Raw genomic sequence first — 19,353 nt, 5'->3', positions numbered from 1 at the left:
TTTCCCCTCTTTTCCAGACAGAAGACCGTTCTATTCTTCCTTAGACAAAATCAGCAGCACAACTAAAACTGCTAGAAAGCCAAAGGAATAAGAAATATCACCATATTCTAAAGGTCTCCCAGGTAAATATGTTTCTTTGCTAAATCATTTGATTTGCTGCTTTCAGTAAGTACCAAGAGAAAGATTGTGGTGGTTGGTCTGATCCATGACAAGTGTGATTGTGAAAGAAGGGCCTATTTTTTACAACTTTTTGCAGGAGGGGGGTATTCAATGTTTGCATGATTCCAGTACCCTCAAGACCTGTTTACAATAAACATATTTTCACACTTGTAGTTTCTGTTCAAAGCAATTCACTCTTCATTCCACTTATACTGTTAGGGACAAAATACCTCCTAGCCACGTTGCTGGGTTTGTTCAAGGGGCCATGCCAGGAAGAATGAATGGGAATGAGCAGGTCTGACTGTCAGGAGATCTGAGATTTGTCATCATCTTCTTTTTATTTCTCTGCAACTCTATTTGCTCATCTGTAAAAAATGAATTAATAATACTTAATGGTATGGGGGGGTAGAGGAAGGAAACTAAGGAATTGTATGAGATAGCTATTTATCACAGTAACATTTCACTTACGTAGAAGTTAATTTTGGGGGAATCTCATCTATTAAAACTTATAGTAACAAACAGGAAAAAAAAGCACAAAAAGCTTTGAGAAGTGAAAAATAGATATAATAAAATATATTCACTTGAAGGTGATGTACTTTATTCTGAATAGCTGATTACTCTAAATAGCTTCTCAGATCCTTACTTAGAACCTGTTTTCTCTTACTTTATGTGAAGTTTTAAGGTTATCTTAGTTTTTAGTCCCAGAAAATTGCAGGGAAAATGAGGAGGTATGAGAAAGTCAGCAAAGGAAATAAAGTAGGGCACAGACTAGGAGACAGACATGATAGCACCAACAAAAGGTGATAGATAACCATCTGGTAGGAGGTGATAAGTCAAAAATATGACTAAAATCCATAGGGCCTAACATTCTGGAAGCAGTTGACACAAGAGTTTCAATAGGCTGTGAGGGTATATCAAGTACAAAAATTAATGATCATAATGATGATACTCCATTATCAACTGATCCTATTCTTATGACTCACACTCACAACCACACTAGTAATTGCAGGTTCACAGAGCAAGATTTGCTACATCTTCCTTTCAGAGTCCTCAGAATCACCTTAAAGAGTTAAGGGGCTTTTTCTAATGTTATCTGATTTAGCCCCTATTCAGATGTTTTCTTCCCTACTATTAATTGTAGGCAATAACTAATATCTTTCCTCTTTCATTGATGGAGTCAAATGTTAACGACCCCATATAATTCAAAAGTAAATATTAATTAGCTATTACACAGGTATATTTAAGAAAAAGCTACAGCAAGAACCAAGGTGCCAAAATTCATTCTCCTCAATTGGTACACATCTTGCCTCTACCACTAGATTGCCTTTGGTGAGTGGACCTGAAGTTAAAAATGATTACTACAAAACAATCACCCCAATAAGTCTATTTTTGAATTCAACACAGCCTCTGGATGAGTTACTTCCATGCTGTGGGATATGGTATCTATTGGATTGGATTACCTGATCCTCTGAACTGTATTAGTGCTTCAGTAGTCTGAGCTATTGACAAACTCTGGTAAGAACTCAATATATGGTTTGTTGCTTACATCATTACGTCTTCGTCATTTACCTAATGGTGGAAAGAATGATATTTAGAGGGATAGAATAACTCTATCACATACCCCATGCCTTGTGAGTCTTACTCTCCCAGTTATACATTCTGGTTACTGATTACTTTATGGGTAATGGACTAAGACAGAGCTGGGGCCTCTCCTTTATCCAGAAACATAGACATTCTTACTCCTCAGTTGAAGATAACCAGGAAGAGAAATGGTATTGGCTGGCTAGTGCTTTTTGTATGAACACTCAGTCATAGTTCAGCAGCCAGTCAAAAGATTTTGTTGTTTTATGTTTGTTTGTTTTAGGACACTATTACATGTGCATTCTTGGAAGCAGAGAATTTGGCTCTTCTATTTCCAGGCACCAGGGTCTTCCAGAACTACATTTATGAAATCTGCATATTCCATGACTGTACTCTTATTCACTTCTTCTATTATGCCAATAAGGGATTAAGCCAAATCCAATAGCTTCTATTATATCTGTTGCAATATCATTTCAATTAAAACCTTTTTTCTTTTTAATTTGCTACTTTAAGGAGCAAGCTTCAATTTTTAGGGAAATGTACATTTGTATAACAGCTCAATCCTTAGCTATGACACATTTAATTCAAGTGGATTGTTTCATCCTTGTATTTGCATACCTAGTAACTGGTATAGTATCTTGCACATAACTGTTGTTTAATGAATATTTGTTGAATAGAATTGAATTCTTTGCTTCTATATCTTTATCACTACACAGACCTTTGCTCTTCTAAATCTCCTTTGTGCCTGGGAATATGCTAACAATTTTGACCTCTTTGAAAGTGAAAGAGGCAGAAAGGAATACACCCTCTAACTCTACCCCATTAACCATTTTCAACACCAAGTCATCTTTTATGCCTAATTGCTTTGGGGGAACATTTGTTTTTCTTTTTAAGAGCTGTAAGTAACCATGTATAAAATCTTCTCAATTTCCTCCTTTTATAATTTAGTAAACAGAAACTCAGGGTGTATATATGGAGAGGAGGGACAAAAGGGAGATAAGCTGTCAACGACACACAGGTAATGATTGGCAGCAGAGATGGAGTAGGAGCACGGGTCTTTACAAATACAATGCTTTTAACAATACACTCTTTCTTCAAACCTACCAACTCCCAAACATCAACCATAGATACTATGAACAAGAAATTAAGCTTCAAAAATGTGGCAGGGGTAGAGAAAATGCTTTGGAGCCTCTTAAACCAAATTCAGTCTTTGCCCTATCTCTATTCAAGCTGGTTTTCTTTTAGGGTAGGAACTTTAGGAAGCTTCCTAATGGAATATAAAGTTACTTTTGCTCCCTTTGGGCCAGAGAGTGATGGCTTTCTTATCTAAGTTGCTATTGTGCTTTCTTTAACCATTGGTACACCATCATAAAAAGTTTTCCTGGAAAGATAGACCTAATAATATTTAGCTGTGCATTCACTATTCTGACATTTCATTTCATTAAATTCCTGATTTTCAATTCAGCATCAGATATATTTTCCTTCTGCTGAAAGCATTAACTCGTTATCTCATTATTCTCTGGGCTGACAATCAATCAGCATTGGGAAGGCTCTCCTGGGGAAGGAGACACTAAGTCTACAACTGTTTGTATTACCTCCTCTTTGTCACACGCACCTGCCTACAAATTGCTGCTTTGAGGAAGAACTGAGATGTAAAGACCCAACCTCTTTTGCTATGGAGGACCTATCCAGGGTGTCATAATGTTACCTATAAAAATTGTTCCCACCTTGAAGCCACCACCAATCTTCCATGAATGTGCTGCTAACCTTGAAGTACTTACAAAAAATTTTTGTTTTAATTCTCTTGGTTATATTCATTTCTATATGTTTCCAAATAATAATGCTCTAGAAAATAAATGCCTAACTATATAGCCTATATAATCATTCCTCATTTAGTTTGTTTGTTGTTTGCTTTGTTTTGTTTTTGTCCCTAGTTGTACCTGAGTTGTTCTATTCTTTCTCCTTCCACTTAGGTGATTGTCTACAAAAATAGTTGAATTCAAATATATACATTATTTTTTTGACCTTTAAAATATTCCTAGGTATTATGAAGCTAAGGCTCAAAAAAACTTAAGAAATATCCATAACCACTTGTTATAGCATGCATAGTTAATATATATTAGAGGCAGGATTGAAACCCAAGTCTCTATTGACTTTATATTCTAGACTTTTCCAGTATACTTCAATGACACTCAAGTACTACACACCTTCCTAAAAATCTCCCAAAGTAACCAAAAGGGAAGGTAATTGTCAATCTTCCCATTTAAGGTCCAGAATTTTCCTTGTTGTGGCCAGGGGACCACAAAGTTGGAACATGGTAGGGAAGCAATTCTCTCCTCAGCCCTCATCCTGGAGCCCAGGCCCACTCACTGCATGCACAAAGCAAAGGAAATGTTGAACACTGAAAGTTAATAAAGAAGAGCTATAAGATGGGCATGGCAGCTAAGTGACTTAGTGCTTACAGTGAGGGGCCTGCAGTCAGGAAATCCTGAGTTCAAATCCAGCCTCAAAACTTCCTAGCTATGTGATACTAGGCCATTTCCAGTCTGCCTCAGTTTCCTCACCTGTAAAATGAGCTGGAGGAGAAAATGGCAAACTCCAGTATCTTTGCCTAGAAAACCCCAAATGGGATACAAATAGTTGACTGTGACTGAATAATAACCACATGGTGGGGTCACCCAGAGTCTAAAATAGGAAAAATAGTGAAGTTAACATAATAAATTTCTATATCCTTCTCCTCATGAAACATTTGATAACTTTCTATGAATCAGGAGTTCTCATCTAATCTTTGGAAAGGAAAGTAGGAAGGAGTGGATTCTGTAGGGATTCAATGGCTTTAATCACCACTATTCAACCCCTTACTCCACAACTTCACTCAGGATTTTCTTAAGGAGGAAGGTCCTTGTTGATTCTTGAATAAGAGAAGACATATTCATGTGTTTAAGATTGCATTGAGGTTGGGCTGCCTTCTGAAGCAACTAAAGTACCTAGAAATGCAACATCTATGGGTAATTACTGAATTGCACTGAATTTTTGACATACTGGCCTCTCTTTTCCTCATGATTCTACCTGCCTTCTTACCTGATTATTTCCCATTCTTGAAATGCACTCACTTCTTATAAGGTGTATAAAGAAAGCCCTTTTGCTTTGTAAAGTTGCTATTTTCCTTCAACTTTCAAATTAAACATCACTTTTTTGATTTCCCCAGCTGATAGTAACATCCCTCTCAAACTAGATAGATAGTTAGATAGACAGACAGATAGAGAGAGAGAGCATTTATAAAGTACTTACTATGTCTCAGACAAACTGCTAAGCCCTGGAGATATAAGTACACATAAGCAAGGCAGTCCCTGACCTCCAAGCACTTATGTTCTAATGTAGCTAGACAACAACATAAATGATACGTATAAAGGGAGAAAGGATTTATGGATGCTGAGACACAGCCTGGAAATGGCCATGAAGTGACACAGAGGCTTGAGAGCCAATCAGTCAGAACACATGGTAGTTCCAGGAGTAGAATGTAAAGATCTGGTAGGGAGGAAGCAGTATTTTTGATATCATTAAGTGGAGAAGGCATGGTGAGAAGTTGTCTGTGAACACGAGAGGAGGAAGCATAGATCTTGGAAGATGAGGCTTATTTATTTCTATCAATGAATTTCGTATTTGTCTCCATTAACTGTAAGCACCTTTCTAGTAGTGATCATTCCATTCTTTTGTATTTGTGAACTCAAGACCTCACACAGGGCATAGTACATAGTGAAGACTTAATAATTCATGTTGATTGATTGATTTAGTGATTGTTGACCTCCAGATCTGGAACTCTTTCTGTATATGGAGTCAGAAAATATTAGTTGTCTCTTGTTAGAGTTGTGGGGCAGAGCAGAATCCTGTCTGTCTTATTCCATTATACAGAACATTTTCAAATAGCAGTAATAAAAAAGAAAATACCCATAAGAAGTCATCACTACAGTGTGTTATGAAAACCTACTGGATTTATAATAGGAGCTGAGTTATGAAGATTGTTACTAAGAAACCATTGTAAACTCTATTTGCCAAAATCTTCCTGGCTGAACAGAAAGTAATCATTTTTCCTTTTCTTTATTACTTGAGCATTTGTCTTTCTTAACCTTATTTAAGGATATGTAAAGCCCCAAAAGGATGTAAAAGGACAGGGAAAATTGCATGTGAACCGTGTTAAGTCTCACCTCCCATCCAACTCCCAGAGCTCTTTTATACTACCAGACCAGACAGACAGTTCTTTGATGCTAAAATTCTGACTTAATATATAGGAAAACTCAATGAGTTTGGGAATTACTGTTTAGTAGTTTAGAAAATGGGATTTAAGATTGCTTAAAACAAGGTAATAAAGACCTTTCAACCTTTCTCTTCTTTTCTTTTTAATAAAATACATTTCCTAGACTGACAGTATACCCTAGACAAATATCTACATATTTCCCATAATGAAACAATGTCATAATTTTGCCCTGACAAACTCGCATTGTAGCTGCATGCCTGGCAAATTAGCTCTGCAATGGCTCAGAAGGATTGGAAGGGAAAAAAGAGACATCTAGACCAAAGGTATTTCCCACTCTCTAAACTTCATATATATCAGAATGTCTTTTTTCATATCTCAAGGCATAAATTGAATGGCATAATTTGCTGATGGACATGGAACTGTGTATTAGTTTTTATTTTGACAAAATCATTAAACATCACGTAGGTTGAAAAATGAACCATGAGGCACTAAGCCAGCTTGGGAAGATTGCACTTCATAAACTGAATTGCTCACATGGGCAACATTTTGGTGGGAGTTATAGATTTTCTAGCATATCACTGATAGATAGTACTAATATAACTTCAATAAAAACTCTGGATATGTCAATATATATATATATTTTTTTTACCATTGAAAGATGTAAGGTACTTCAACTAATAAATCAGTAGACAACTTATTCCTCCAGGTGCACTAACTTGCACATTGGATTACAACAAGCCACAAAATCATCTCAGGGATGTTCTGCAACTATACATGCATTGTTGGAGAAGGATGCTTTCCACTGCTAGAAACCAGCAGGGTGGTAATTGGCATAGAACACAGAAAGAAAATGCAGTACTTTCAAAACCCTGCAATCTACTGCTTTATACTGTGGAAAATCTGTCGGGAACTGAAAGAAAAAGAAAAATAAGAAAATGTCTTCTTTACATAAACTTGCTAAAAAAAATTAGGGTGATGATGACCTTTGGGCATGAAATTTAATGATCATACCCTAGAATGATTTTATTATTCGTCCAGGCTTTGCCTTGTAATGAGGCAAAAGAATGATTGATAAATGGGAAAGTTTTGGGGAGTGTTTGGCAAGGGAAAGAGAGATGTGGGACACTCAGTGAAGTAAAATATTACTTAGTATGTAAAGATTACTAATTATGCAAAAGTTGTTGTGAGGATCAAAAGAGATAATAGTTGAAAAGTGCTTAGCACAGTGCCTGGCACACAGTGCATGATTGAAAAATGATTGTTCCCTCCACCTACTTCCTTTGAAGCAAAAAAATACATATATTTATTTATCTCCATGTTTATTTCTTTATTTAATTCAATCTTTTTGGGTGGTGTAGGAGAGGTAGATTCCCCCCCCCGATTTTAGACAAACTATTTTATATAAATATCTTGTTATTATCTATTAAATTGTAAGCTTCTGGATGGCAAGGACTATCTCTTGCTTTTCCTTTTCTTTTTTTTTTTTTTGTATCCCTAATGCTTAGCACAATGCCTACAAAATAATTGGTGCTTAATAAATATTGATTGATGGATTGATTTGCTCATGATAAAATCCTACTCATTTTTTTTTAATTTTTAAAATATGTTGAATTGCATGTAAAAACAATTTCAACATGCATTTTGAAGTTCAAAATTCTCTCCTTACCTCTCCTGCAATGAGAAGACAAACAATTTTATGTTATATATGTGTTGTCATGCAAAACAGCTTCATATCAGTTATGTTGTGAACACTTCTTCCCACCAAAAAAGAAAACTTAAGTAATAACAAAAGTATGCTTCAGTCTGTATTCAGACTCCATCAGTTCTTTCTCTGCCCATGGATAGCATTTTCCACTTTAGTACTTCAGATTTGTCTTACATAATTGTATTACTGAAAACAGCTAAGTCATTCGCAGTTGATCATGATAAACCATTGCTATTACTGTGTGCGATGCTCTTCTGGTTCTGCTTTGCAGCAGTTCGTTTAAGTCTTTTTAGGTTTTTCTGAAATTATCCTGTTCATCATTTCTTACAGCACGGTAGCATTCCCTGATAATCGCATACCACAATTTGCTCATTCATTCCCATTAATTTCCAATTCTTTTTGAACACAGAAAGAGCTGCTATAAATATAAATATTTTTGTACATATAAGTTCTTTTCTTTTTTAAATCTCTTTGGGACACATACCTAGTAATGATATTGCTGGGTCAAAGGATATGCATGGGTTTCATAGCCCTTGAGATCCAAATTGCTCTCCATAATGATTGGATTAGCTTACAACTCTGCCAACAGTGCTTTATTGCCCCAATTTTCCTACATCCCCTCCAACATTTGTAATTTCCCTTTTCTGTCATATTAGCTAGTCAGATAGGTATTAGGTGGTAATGCAATGTTATTTTAATTTGCATTTCTCTAATCAATAGTGATTTAGAGCATTATTTTCATGTACTTACGGATAGCTTTGATTACTTCATCTGAAAACGGCCTGTTCATAATCTTTTGACCATTTACCAATTTGTGAATGGCTATTATTTTTTATATAAATTTGATTCAGTTCCTTATATGTTTGAGAAATGAGATCTTTATCAGAGAAACTTACTTTAAATTACCCCCCCAACCAGTTTTCTGCTTTCCTTCTAATCTAGGCTGCTTTGGTTTTATTTCAATAAAACCTTTTTAATTTAATGTAATCAAAATTATCTGTCTTAGTTATAGCCCCACTCCTGACAAAATGCTTTTGCAAATGTCCCCCTTCTATATCCTTGCTAAGTAAAAAACCTCACATTTGAGGTAAATAGTGCAACTAATAGCATCCTCATTTTACAGATTAATTACTCAAACTCTTAGTGTTTGAATGACTTATGCACAGTCAGAGGAACAGATCTCATATTTCAACCACCAATTTATCATTTCAATGGTCATACAAGTTCCACTCTACTCTTCTGGTCCTTTCCCCCACTAGTCTTTCCTTTCCTCCATTTATTCTTCTTTTGTGTTTTTTCTTTGTCTTGGGATCATGCTGAATTTAGCTATATCAAAAATCTAATATGTTAGCTCCAGGCTTTCTGCATTGGGAAGTTGTCATAGTGTGGCAGAAAGAAAACTGGATTTGAATTTGGAATCAGAAGAGTAAGGTTCAAGTTCTGACACTAACACAATATAGAGGATTATAGACAAGTCTTTTTACCGCTCTGAACATAGGGGTTTGGTGGTGATAGGTGTGCCAAGTATGTTGATATATCCTGGGTTGCTATTTTGTTCTTATGAGGGAAAGTGAAGAATCCATGGAAATGTGTACCACATAGAATATAAACAACAATTGGCACAATCTGTATGCTAAGGAAAGATCCTTTTGTGTCCCCATTTTCCAGGTTTTTTATTTCAATAAAAATGTGTGATATATTTTACCAATTTTTTTCTCAATCCATTGATATAATCACATGATGTGTGTTGATTTTATCATTAATATGACACTAGCTCCGCATTCTTAGCTAAATCTGGTCATAATTGTAAGGTTTGCAATATAATGTTTTTATCTGTTCACTAATATCTTATTTGAAAACTTGGATCCATGTTTATTAGGATATCGGTCCATAATTGTCCTATTTTTACTCTCCCCAAAGAAACTAATAGATTGTCCAACAAATGAAGAATGGCTAAATAAATTGTGGCATAAATAATGTTGTAGTTCTATTGTGCTATAAGAAACTAAGAAAGAGATCATTTCAAAAATCCATGGAAGGACTTATATGAAATGATGCTGAGTGAAGGAAACAGAATTAGAAATGCACACATACACACACACACACACACACACACACACACACACGCAAACATAATTATAAAAATGAACCATTTCAAGGAATTTTAAAAACCAATAAATAAAATTATCTGAACCAGGAGGAATTTATATATATATGTATGTATATACACACACATATATATACATATACACACACACACACATATATATATATATATATATATATATATATATATATACATATATATACACACACACACACAATGGCAAAGACACTGTAGAAAGAAACAATTTTGAAAGATATGAGAACTATTAGTAATACAATGACTATTAAAAATCCCATACATACATGTATGAATGTACATACAACTAATGGGGAAATTGTTTTCACTATGAATATTTATTAAAGGAAATATGTTTTTACTTTTTGTCATCTTTGTGGAGGTTCAAAGGAGAAAAATAGATTCATGTGTATTAAAAATTAGAGATTTGAGTAAGTAGCTATAGATATGAAAGGTTATGTGTACTTTAAGATGAAGTCACTCTATTATTAGGTTTACTTAACAATTTCCTTTTTTTCCAAAAAGACCTCTTATTAAGTAGGAGTAATCTGCAAATATTTTAATGTAAAAATAAAACATATCAATAAAACAAATTTAAAAAATTACCTATGGGCATGGTATAATTCCAAATCTCAGTTTCCTTATCTATCAAATAGAAATTAGAGGACTGACATAGGGAAAGCACCTTGTAAATTCTAAAATGCCAAAGAAATATGAGCTACCATTTGATACTACTGCTGAGGGTCATAGTAACTTTTACAATTCCTTAAGATTTGCAAATAATTTTTCATATATCTTTGCATTGGAGCTTCATAAGCAACCCTCAGACTTCAAAGTTTAGTGACCTTTAGGTGTAAAAATAGAGGGAAAATGTCTTTCATGTAGCAGAAAGATATTGTCATGTGATCCCAAGAGGAAGGGATGTTTACCAAATTTTATCCAAATAGTTGATGACCAAGAATTTATATTTGTAAAGGTATGATAAAAAATTATCCCACAATTTCAAACGTACTGCCATGTAAAATTGCTATAACTCTTTGTGTTGCCCTTTGGCATGTCTTCGAGTTTAATTCACCTATGCATAAGTAGGCTTTGAAATACTGTCATCAATGACTTGTACATAAAACATGGCGTAAAATATATCATGAAAGATATATATAACTAGAAAATTAATTGGGCTTTGATGTAGGTAAAGACAGCATAATACAGAAAAAATAGTTGTGATTTTAGAGTTCAATTTTCAACTGTATCATGTAAAAAATGTGTGACCATGGTAAAGTAATTTCTCTTCTCTGGAACTCATCTATAAAGTGATGGCATTGGACTAGGTGACCTCAGTTCAGGTCCAAATTAACTCTTCTATGGTTAGGAGAAAATAGACAGATAACCCAAGTTGTAGATAAGTTTACAAATAAAAAAATCTTAAAACTTGGTCTTTAGGTCTCTAGCACATTGGCACCATCCTCTATGGAGGAATAATGAAGGGACAGAAATTATACAGGGTGAGAAGGCATAGATGAGTTTAAAACTAATGTCAATGGAGGGACTGCCCACACAATACATGTGTAATTATTCCCTATCCATTCATGAAAATGTTACCGTCCCTCATGACTCAGAATATGCTTTGGGTAAAGAAGACAAAGAAATCATGCTACTGATAGTAACGAATCTCAAGAGATGAGGGCAGATTATCCCGAGAGCGGGAAGAGCTGAATGACTTATATCTAGCTACCAATTTAATAACTAACATAGAGACATTACTACACCAAAAGTACTTATCTCCTAGAGTGTCAGTTGAGCACTGAGCTTCAGCATGTTCTTCTGAAATTGTGCAGTTCTGATTTGAAAAGCAATGAACCACATCTTCTTATCTGTTTTCATTTTCACCATGGCTTGCTCTGCTCCAATCTTTGCCTGGTTTTAGATTCCTTCATATTTTCTTTTGGCAATATTATTATTTTACCTTATTTGACTTAGAATGACTTTTGTCTGCATGACCAAATGCATCAAAGTGTTAGAAGTGGCCCACAAGCCTGGGTTCAAACATAACTTATCAAATGAAATAAGTTGATAGTTGTAAAGCACTTTGCACATTGCCTGGTACATAGTAGGAGATATATAAATGCTTATTCCCTTCCAAACTAAGGTTAACTTCTACCCAACCAAATTAATCACAGGTCACACATGAACTGTGTGACCCTGGACAAGTAACTGAAACCCTCATGTTCCTTTTTCGCTAAATGGGGATAATACTTGGAATATTTATCCCATAATGTTGCTGTAGGGGTCATGATGGGTGTAATCGGTAATAACTGAGTTCACTTTAAAGTTTGAGCATATAGAATTATGTAGTAATGCATGTTAATTGCATAACAAATCAGAACTAAGGCTTCTCAGCTTAGCATTTGAACCCAGAATACAGGGGGAGACAGATTTTTCTACATTAAAAGAAAGCATTTAATAGGATATAAACCACATAACAATTTTAGGTAATCTGATTTTTTATTGGAAGAAAGATTAGGGGCTTTCCAAGTTGGGAGGGAGAACAAACATGTGCAATTCCATGAAATTATGAAAAGAGGTTTTCCCCCTTTCCTGCAAATGTCTATATTCTATCAAAATAATAAGGAAACAGTTACAGATTGACCAGTATGGGCCTGTTTTCAGATAAGACATGTGGGTTGTTTTAGATGTATGATTATGAGAAAACATCTTGCATCAGTCTTACTGGGTTTCTACTAGAGGTGGTTCTGCTTCCTCGCTAAGCAGGGCAATGTTCACATAATGCAATAAAATTTCCTCATATTTCCCATAATTGAATAAAGTCCCACATATAGAAGGCAGAAATTGGACTAGATCCATAATCGAGAAAGGTTGCTGAGCTAGATCCAGAACTGAGTGACAAGATGGAGTTATTTTGGTTTATACAATTCCCACAATTCTCTTGGGCTCAATGAGATAATAAATGTCTATTTTAGACTTAAAAGTGTTCAGTTTCTTACTTGCAGTTCCTCAAATAGGACATTCCATTTCCCATTTTTGTGTCTTTGCTCTTATTTTTCCCCATTCATAAAATGCTCCATCCTTTTAACCCTGACTCAGTTTCCCTGGCTTTCTTTAAATCCTACTTTCTTCAAGAGGCCTTTCCTGCTATTTCCAGCTCCTAAACCTTTCCCTTTTAAGGTTAACCTCCATGCTTTTTGTATATCTCTTGCATCTAACTAGTTATTTACATGTTATCTCCCCTATTAGAACATAAGCTATTCAAGGACAAGAATTTGTGTTTTGACTTTCTTTGTATCCTCAGCTCTTAGCACTACGCCTGGCATATAGTAGGTGATTAATAAATGTTTAGTGATTAACTGATTTGCCCATTGCTTAGCACACTGCCTGGGACAGATTAAATATTTAATAAATGAAAATATATAGGATTGGCAATGATAGCCAGATTATAACTCTTTCATACCTTACTAGATAATTTCATGAGATGTTATGTACAAAATAGCTCATAACTTTGGGGTCACATTCTGATGATTGTTTTCTGTGCACATAGTGAGGATAACAAACATAATCCTTTGCTAGTCATGTACTGAAAGTCTTTGGACTTTAGCTAGACGAATCAGAGCTTATACTCATGAAGGCATTGACCTGGTACCCCCAGGTCATATTCTCAATGAGCATCAGAGGAGCACTTTAATGAAGGAGAAAACAAATCTGAGCCTTAAATTGCAGAGGAGAGAAATCATTTCCTAAGGGCTAAAATAGAAATAAAAATACTGCAATTATGGCAGTTTTAGCAGCATTGCAAAAAGAGTTTCAAATAACAAAGGTTCTACAAAAACTAGAGGGTAGAACAGCTAGAGTTGCAAACTTCTCAAAGGAATGACCGTTAAATTCCATCCAGACTAGTGGCAATGTTTTACTTTTCACTTAACACAAGGAAATAAAAAGGAACTGGGAATTAACTAATGTGACCTATAACGAAGAGAGTTAAAAGGAAAGAACTCTGAATCTGCTGAACCAGAAAAATGACAAGATAGTGGGAAGAATTCTAAGTCGATTAAATACAATGCTTGCAGTGGTAAAATTGAACTGGTCAAGACTCGTCAGTTTGTGTTAAGGGAAAGAAGATAGCTAATGGAACGTCACTGAGATCGATTCAGGGCCCACCTCTGTGCACCGATCAGCACTGCTTCCCATCACAGTGAACAAATGTGTAAATCACAGGAAATTGGAAAGGATAGTCAATTGCCAAGAAGAAAGGTTCAGAAGTAGACCCTCTTCAAAATGCAAATGTGATGCTACAGGTTAATTTCAAAGTGATTAAAGTTTTACTAAAAAAAGTTCAAACAAATTAATACTTTGATCTAATAAGATTAATGTATGACATTCAGGAAAATAAACCAGCCATTGTCAGGTTAATATCAGCTGGTAGTAGGCATCATTCTGCATTTTGCATGAGTATAGACAGAATGATGTAACTTAGGCTTCTTTTATCTAGAAAATCTCTTTATATATGGGAAACAGCATGACATTGAGGACAGGAAGGTGACCTCTAAGTCATGAAGACCCAGTTTAAGTCTTGCTGTTGACATATACTGGCTTTGTGGCCCTTTGCAAATTCATTAAATTCTCAGTGTTCTTGGCAACTAACTCTTGAAACTAAAAATTACAGAGAAGGTGGCAGTCTGCATTGATTGATAGAGGGAATTTCATCATCTGGAATTTCCCTATCAGATCAAATGAGATAATACTTATAAAGCACTCAGCACAGAAACTGGCACAAAGTTAAGTGTTGTATAGATACTTATTCCCTTCCCTTTTCTCAACGACTCACTTTACCCACAAAGGAAATGAGAGGTCTAGTCCCTATCCATCATGCTATATATTTTCTAGTCTAGATCTTAATATTTACTTACATACACCTACATATATGCATATACATGTACATATATGTATGTGAATACCTATACATATACATACCATACCATATAGATCTCAGAGTATTCACGCACACATACTTAATACTTTATTAAAGTCTTCCTTTAGGGGCAGCTAGGTGGCACAGTGGATAAAGCACCGGCCCTGGATTCAGGAGGACCTGCGTTCAGATCCAAACTTAGACACATAATAACACTTACTAGCCGTGTGACCCTGGGCAAATCACATAACCCCATTGCTTAGCCAAAAAAAAAAAAAGTCTTGATTTAAAGCTTCCTTGGAGCACACAGGTCACTTCTGTTTTTCAAAGAAATTCCAGTAAGTCAGAATATTTGCACTTCCTACAAAGCCATAAGGGCTTTAAGTGGAGTTCTGGTGATGGAATGTATGCCTATCAGCTGAAGACCAGATAAGCTACATTCAGAGAGACTCATCACCAGATTGCCAGAGAATGATGATTTTAATGAATACAGAAACTTATGAAGCTAGCCCACAAAGTAATAGATGGGTTGAGATCTATAGAAAAACACAGATTAACCACATTGATGAAACTGCAGATCCTTGAAAAATGACAATATGTATCATACAGTATGTATACGTGTAGCATGTGTGTGTGTATATGTATAGTATATACACATATATATACATATATATAATACACACATACATATATACATTTACACATACTATATATAATATACATGTGAATGTATATATGTATGTGCATGTATGTGTGTGTTTGTGTGTGTGTGTGTGTGTGCGTGTGTGTATACGTGTCCAGGCCTATTATTAGGTATAGGGCAGTGTTGTCAAACAGAAATAGAATAGATCTCTGTGGGCTGTATAGTCACTTAGAAAACCACAAATTAACATTATTTTGTATTGTAATTATATTTATTTTTTTTAAACATTTCCTAATTGCATTTTAATCTGGTTCTATGAAATAGGGAGCAAGTTTGTCACATCTAGTTTAAGGAATGTGAAGTCTAGAAATGTCTTTCACTCTTCCAAATCAGTAATTCCTCTGTATTTCATGGTTGTCGTTTCCTGAACCATTGAAAGTTTGAGTTACTGGTGATGGTGTCACATAGCAAATTCCAACAGGTTTTGCTGACTCCAATTTCTAAACATTACACCATGATGCCTCAAAGCCAATATTTCTTTATGAAGGAACATTGGAAGGAGTGATGGGCTTAGAGTTAGAGAACATGGGGTCAAAGAAGTATCTAATTTGTATTATTTTTATGACCTTGGGAAAGTTACTTAATCGTTCTAGACTTGAATTTCTTCAATGTAAAATGAAGGTATTGGACTACATGACCTTGAAGGAAACTTTAAATCTATTTATTATATATCCATGGATATAAGAATATCATATGCATCTATACATGTACATACAATAAGTATCTGTATCTGTACATATGTATAATGTATGCCTATTTGATGTCTTTATCTACGTCTACATCTATGACTATGTATAAATGCCAAGATTACCCTTGGGAAGAAATAAAGCCTTTGGGAGAACTTCCCTAGACTCTGGTGGAGGGTTTAGGATCAGTGAATATTGTTCACCAGAGAAACTATATAGGTATTTAGCAATTATGTCCTAGAATTCAGGGGAGGGGAATCCGCGGCCTTGAGGCTGCACGTCACCTTCTAGGCCCTTGGGTGGGGCCTTTTAACAGAGTCCAAGTTTTACAGAACAAATTTATTATTAAGGGGATTTCTTCCTTGAAGTTTGGATTCAGTCAAAGGACTGCACTTGAGGACCTGGAGGGCTACATGTGGCCTCGAGGCTGCAGGGTCCCCATCCTCGTGAGTAGGTATTATGTTAAGTGCCAGAGTTAAAAAGACAAAAATGAAACAGCCCCTAGCCTCAAGAACCTAACATTCTATTATAGTGTTTACAGTAAACCTAGTCCCCTTTGAAGGAACTTTAACTTCTCATCTGCTTTCTGGTGCCACTAATTTGGCATACTCTGAGGAACCTGTCATTTAACACTAGCTATGACTTTGATGAAAGTCATTTCTGTGATAATGAAGGATTTTTTTTTTGTGATAGTCTAGTGAAATTTGTAGGACAAATATTATTATACACTTTCTACTGATGATGAAACTGAAACAGATCTGCAATGTCTTGGTCATGATCACAAAGCTAGTTGGGTTTCAGAGTCAAGATATAAACTCACATCTACTGATGCCAGTTTCACAGTCTATCTTTCCCTAATGCCCTGCTGCCTGTCATGAAAGTGTGGGATTAAGTAGCCACTCTCCATATTTTTTCTTAGGATTTGAGGAAAAAAAGAGAGAGAGCAAGCGAGCAAGAGAGAAAGAAAAAGAGAGAGAGAGAGACTTTAATCAGGAAAAATATAATCAAAGTTAGGAATAACTTTATGACATAAAGAACAGGTGAAACCTTAGCATTCATTTCCGAGAAAGGTTATGAAATCTAAATCTCTTCGGGGTTTTCAGGAAGATCATGGGGAAAGTGACCTTAGTCACTTACCTTAGGCAAATTCTCTCATTCTACAAATGAAGAAAGAAGTTCAGGAAGTTAAATGTGTTTTCCTTATGAGACTACCTTCAAGGTACATGTATTTTATATCTATATAATTGTTTGCAATTTACAGAATGTGAGCTCCTTGAGAGCAAGAACCTTTGGGTCTGTTTGTGGATGGAGTGCAGGCAGGACTGTGTTGGTATTTCCAGAGCTATGCCTGGCCCATAATAGACTCTTTTTTTTTTTTAAGTAGGCATAGTTAAATTTATTTGTTTATAAAAACATCTATGTGGTTGCCACAGCAGCAGCCTGAGTACTCTGGACAGACACGCAAGTGTGAGTCTTCACTAGATGGTCGGTGAATTCCTGATAGGGAGACTTAGTGAACACAGTCTCCTCCCACAGGTCTGGGGGTAGATAGCTGTATGTTTTGGAGATGGCCTCAAAGGTATCTTCAGCAAAGTTGCCCAGAGTGGTAGCACAGCCCCTTGCAGAAGTGTAGCAGTCATCAATTCCAGCCATCATCAGGAGCTTCTTAGGCACAGGAGCTGAGATGATGCCAGTACCTCTAGGGGTGGGGATCAGGTGCACCAGAACCAATCCACATCGCCCAGTGACCTTGCGGGGCACTGTGTGAGGCTTGCCAATCTTGCTGCCCCAGGAGCCACGTCTCACAGGAACAATGGAGAGCTTGACCAGAATGATAACACCATGAATATCTGTGGCCATTTCCTGGGAGCACTTCACACCCAGGCCAACGTGGCCATTGTAGTCCCCAATAGACACAAAAGCCTTGAACCTGGTACACTGTCCAGTTCTAGTTTGTTTCTGAACAGGCATGATCTTTAGAACCTCATGTTTCAGTGAAGATCCCAGGAAGAAATCTATGATCTCAGACTCCTTGATAGGAAGGGAGAAAAGATAGATTTTTTTCCAAAGACTTGATCTTCATGTTCTTGACTAGATGACCCAGCTCAATGAAAGTAACCTACTACTTGTCTTTGGCCTTTCCTCCCCGGGCCTGTGACCACAGCCACGACCTCGACCATTGCCCCACCTTGACCTCGGTCCCCACTGCCAAAGCCACCGTGGAAGTCACCGTGGCTTTGGACTCAGGGGCCCCTGGACCTCCCGCTCCTCCTGCAGCACTGGTGTCATCTACCATTTGGTGTTCACTAGAAGTAGAAGCCCATAACAGACTCTTAATAAATTCGTAGGGCTGACTACAGTATTTGCCTAAAGTTGCATAATAGGCAAAAAGCAGCATGCAAACCCAGGCCCCCTAAATCCAATACATTTTTGCTCCCCCACTACAGGATGGAAATAAATGGTTTTCAGGACAGTAGGCAGCATTTGAAAAGGATAGCATACCAACGGCAGAGAGGAGAGGCCGCAGGTGCAATGCAGAGAAAGAAATATCTAGTCCTTATTGCTACCATAAGCAGGCAGAACAGGCAAACATGCAATTTAGGATTAATTTATCTTCCCAAGATTTTTAAATGGCATGTGGAAACAAAGTGAGGGACTGATCCACAGCTTTAGTGCAGCATAAGCAGGCAGAACAGGCAAACGTGCAATTTAGGATTAATTTATCTTCCCAAGATTTTTAAATGGCATGTGGAAACAAAGTGAGGGACTGATCCACAGCTTTAATGCAGCAGCCAGAGTTTCCTGATGGGGGAAATGATGGCAAAAGTCTATTGTCAAATCTTTGGGTCTGTCACTGCTTCCTGAAGATGATTTATTACTGTGGAAAAGAATGTTCTCTGGAAATAGAAGGTAGTTTCCTGAAAGAGGATAGCAATTTCCGCCCATATAAATATTACATAAGTGTACTTATGCCTATGAATATACTTCTCGCCACATATCTGTGTAAGCTATATATATGCAATATGCAGTAATCTGTGAATATATTAATAGATTATGAATGTAGATTCACATAGAATCTATGTCCCATGTGTGGAAATATATCCATTTAAACTGTCTGATCAACACTGGCCAGCAGTGGAAAATTATTTAGGGCCATTCAAAGACAACAAAAATGGCACCATGTTTTAAGAGAGGCCTATTAATGCTAAGTTAACTCTGCC

General features: G+C 36.2%; 1 pseudogene; it reads right to left on the bottom strand.

Annotated features, from left to right (window-relative positions):
• Nucleotides 1-17,548: 17,548 nt before the first annotated feature.
• Nucleotides 17,549-18,428, bottom strand: LOC110192157 (small ribosomal subunit protein uS5-like; annotated as a pseudogene).
• Between the last annotated feature and the right edge of the window lie 925 nt (nt 18,429-19,353).

The sequence above is a fragment of the Phascolarctos cinereus genome, unplaced genomic scaffold, assembly GCF_003287225.1.
Source record: "Phascolarctos cinereus isolate Bilbo 61053 unplaced genomic scaffold, phaCin_HiC Scaffold_2;HRSCAF=192, whole genome shotgun sequence".
Taxonomy (NCBI): Eukaryota; Metazoa; Chordata; class Mammalia; order Diprotodontia; family Phascolarctidae; genus Phascolarctos; species Phascolarctos cinereus.
Note: the sequence above shows the minus strand (reverse complement) of the source record. Positions and strands in the feature narration are given on the sequence as shown.